Here is a 4,179-nt window from a genome sequence, read left to right as displayed (position 1 = left end):
CAGGCACGGCTAATTTTTGTATTTTTAGTAGAGGTGGGGTTTCACCATGTTGGCCAGGCTGGTCTCGAACTCCTGACCTCAGGTGATCCGCCCGCCTCAGCCTCCCAAAGTGCTGGATTACAAGCGTGAGCCACCACGCCCAGCTTCTTTTTTTTAATTCAAATATGTATTGAGCAGCTAAGGAGACACAAAGGTGATTTAAAACGCGGTCAGAGGTGAGCAAATGCACAAGTAATAGAAAGCAAAGGGCAAGGTTCACCGATCACAGCAGTCAGAAGAAAGTGCTTTAGGGAACCAAGAGTGAGATTGTTTCCAGCCTGAAGAGGCATGGGTGGCAAATCAGAAAAGGGGATTGAGATTAAAATAGAAGACTACAGTCTAGATTGTTGATGACACTCAGTATGGGCTATATTTGTCTCTCCTTTTCCTTTCTCCCCATCTTTGGGCTTAATTTATCAGTAGTGCCCAGGACTGTTCGATGTGCTTTTTCTATACTTCCTTGCATTTTTGCTTTGATATCTTCTACAGAACTAGATCTTTTGGTATTTTAGTTTTTTCCCATTTTTTGAAGGATTCTTATCTTTTTGATCTTGATGTTGATGGTTTTGAGTCTTTTCCATTCTGATTTGACTTGTGTGCATTTTGGGCTGGAGCATCTCGTACAGATTTCTCCACTGGTGCTTTTTCTTCAGTTTCCTCATCATCAAAATCATCATCTTCTTCATCACTATCATTATCATCATCTTCATCTTCATCAGCAGCAAGTTTTACTTTTTTCTGTGGAACCTTGCTACCACCGCCAGGGGCAGATTGCTTCCCAGATACACTTAAGAGTTTCACATCCTCCTCCTCTTCATCTTCTGACTGCATCTTCCTCCACAGCTACTCAGTGCTGTCCACTAATATGCCCTGGCCCTGAGCCACACTTCAACCGTAAGACCACTGGTGGTGTGATTTCAAAGTCCCCAAGGGAAACCATTGACCGTACAGACATTTTCAAAGTTGCCTGTGTTACTTTAATTGGACTGCCTTCATAATTCATTGCCTGTGCTTCAACAATGTGCAATCATCCTTTGCACCAGCCCGTAAACTGATCGTTCTTTTTTCTTTTTGAGACGGAGTCTCACTCTGTCCCCCAGGCTGGAGTGCAGTGGCCGGATCTCAGCTAGCTGCAAGCTCCGCCTCCCGGGTTCACACCATTCTCCTGCTTCAGCCTCCCAAGTAGCTGGGACTACAGGCGCCCGCCACCACGCCCGGCTAATCTTTTGTATTTTTAGTAGAGACGGGGTTTCACCGTGTTAGCTAGGATGGTCTCGACCTCCTGACCTCGTGATCTGCCCGCCGTGAGCCACCGCGCCCGGCAAACTGATGGTTCTTAAAGATAACTGGTGCTCATTTTCATCATTACCTACCTCGAAGTGATCATCTTTGTTGGCCTTAAGTTCACAACTGAAAAGAGAGTTCTGGGGCCTCAGGGGACTCATGTCCACGCCCATGTCCATCGAATTTTCCATCGGGTGGCGGCATGCACTTAGGTGGCGGAGAAGGCAGACGGAGGCAAACAACCACTGCTCAAGAGAACAGCTGCACAGGATAGAATCATAGCAGCTTTTTATTTTTTATTTTTTTATTTTTTTCGAGACAGGGTCTGGTTCTGTCACCCAGGCTGGAGTGCAGTGACATGATCTTGGCTTACTGCAAACTCTGCCTCCCAGGTTCAAGCAATTCTCATGCCTCAGCCTTCCAAATAACTGGAATTATAGGCGTGCACCACCATGCCTGGCTAATTTTTGTATTTTTAGTAGAGGCAGTATTCCACCAAGTTGGTCAGGCTGGTCTCAAACTCCTAGCCTAAAGTGATCCACCCACCTCATTAGGCAGGCAGATCAAGTCCTGCTCGCTGGCCTTTGAAGTCCTGCTTTTAACTTAGCCCCATGGCTGGGATGGGGTCAAGTGAGGAGACCTCATGAGGCTAAACTATCAATTCCCTGAAATGACATTTCTCTTATCAATGGATCTTCCCCCTGGCTGTACTTCAGAATCCCTGGGGAGCTTTAGCAAATACCATGGCCAGGGCCCACCCCCAGGGCTTTTGGAGCAGGGCTGGGGCCAGTGGTAGGGTTCAAGAGCTCTGCAGGTGATTTTAATGAGTAGCCAGGGTTGAGACGGCCTCAGTGTGGCTGGCACATGGGAGAAGGTTGGCCAAGCCCACCGGAAGGATCCAGAGCAAAAACGTAGCTGAGTGACAACTACCTGACCAAGAGGCAGAAGATGGCAGCCACAGGTCCATGTCTACAGACACGCTGATGTGCCCAGAGTCTTGCCTCTGACGCTTCCCATCCACACAGTGGGCACCTTCCGGAGCAATCTCTTCTAGGGTCATAGGAAGAAAGCAGGCACGCAGGCAGCAAACCCATTTTGGAAGGAATGAGATGTTCAGGGTACTTGTGATTGTTGGCCACGATGTCAAAGACTGAACCAGGTCCCTGCACACCTTTCAGAACACAGTAAATTGTCCCTATCGGGGGTACCTGGGCATGAGGACGGGAGAGTGTGCTGCTTTGGGGAAGCAGCCATTTTCCTTCTGGGTTCACCTTGCACCCCCAAGGGTGGTCCCATTACTTTGACTGAGTGATGGAGTGACTATGACCACAGGCTTTGGGGCCAGGCCCTCCAAGTTCCAGTCCTGGCTCCATGCTTCAAGTCCCAACCTAAATGCATGCAAGATACTTTGTCCCTCAGTTTCTCTAGCCATAAACAAAAACTAATAACAGTAGTTACCTCTGAGGCTGTTCTAGGGAATAAACAAGATACCAGTGTCAGGAAGCCTGACCCTTCGTAAGGGCTTGACAAATGTTAGCTATGGTCCTAAGCCTGAATGGACCATCCCGGGATAACCAGATCTGTCATCATTACAACACGCCAGGAGTTGAAGTGGGCAAAAAACATCAGGTCAGACCTGCTGATGGGCCAAGGGCTTTGCAGCTTTCCATCAGACACTCAGACCGTCAGAGGTGGGGGCTTGGCAGCCTGCTGGCCAGGCGTTCCCAAACCTGGCTATGCTTCAGAGAGACGAGGAGCTTAAAAGGCAACAGACCAAGAAGCTCTCCAGGTCATTCTGATGGGTGGCTAGGTTTGTGGACAGCTGGGCTGCTCCAGCTCCCTTACCAAACGGCAGTGGTGGGGAGGTGGAGGCGCAGGGAGAAGTGATCTGTCCGAGTTCCTGAAGTCAGTCGGTGGCCAAGCTGAGCCCAGCACTTGCCACGTGACCCTCAAAACCCCACCATCTACCCTTCACTCAAGGGCTTCCTACAGCCATGAGGCCACAAGAGAACGCCTCATGTCCTCGGAAGCATTTTTGTAATCTAAAAGGCAGAAGAGTACATTTCCTACCTACATAGTTAAATGCTTTCCTTTAGAAGAAAGGCTGGGGCCGGGCACAATGGCTGGCTGGGCGCAGTGGCTCATGCCTGTAATTCCAACATTTTGGGAGGCTGAGGCCAGCCGACTACTTGAGGTCAGGAGTTCAAGGCCAGCCTGGCTGACATGGGGAAACCCCATCTCTACTAAAAATACAAAAATTAGTCAGGTGTGGTGGTGCGTGCCTGCAATCCCACCTACTCAGGAGGCTGAGGGAGGAGAATCACTTGAACCTGGGAGGCAGAGGTTGCAGTGAGCTGAGATCGAGTCATTGCACTTCAGCCTGGATGACAGAGCAAGATTCTGTCTCAAAAAATAAATAAATAAAAGAAAGTCAACTTCATGAAGTGACATTTTAGGTGAATCTGAATAGGAGCCTTAACCTTGTGGACAGAGGACCCCCTGGCTGGGAGGCTGGGTTGAGACCTTTACATTTGGAGGATTGTTTCCTGCAAATCAGGAAGAGGTGAGCTCAGCTGTCTGTTTTAGAATCCACTCTTTTCGAGAGGAGGGTAAATACCAGTCTGCCATTTGGAAATGTAGCTTGGATGTCAAATGACAGTCATTTCTCTTTAATGGCAGACATTTGTTAATGATTATATACGTGTCCAGAGGTGAGGCTGAGACAGCCCGGACATCACTGATTTCCTAGAAATATATTTGCACCGAGGATCAGATGGCATTTGGACTGCCAGAGACACCAAGGCTCAGACAAGCAGGTGTTTGCTCCTGCCTCTCTCTCCTCTTGTTGGCCTGGCT

The 4,179-nt window shown here is 48.9% G+C and overlaps 1 pseudogene; it reads right to left on the bottom strand.

The window, feature by feature from the left end:
* Positions 1–270: 270 nt before the first annotated feature.
* Positions 271–1,543, bottom strand: LOC103216668 (nucleophosmin-like; annotated as a pseudogene).
* Positions 1,544–4,179: the final 2,636 nt, after the last annotated feature.

Source organism: Chlorocebus sabaeus, chromosome 9 (genome assembly GCF_047675955.1).
Source record: "Chlorocebus sabaeus isolate Y175 chromosome 9, mChlSab1.0.hap1, whole genome shotgun sequence".
In the NCBI taxonomy this organism is placed as follows: domain Eukaryota; kingdom Metazoa; phylum Chordata; class Mammalia; order Primates; family Cercopithecidae; genus Chlorocebus; species Chlorocebus sabaeus.
The sequence above is the reverse complement of the archived record's forward strand: the minus strand, read 5'-3'. Positions and strand labels throughout refer to the sequence as shown.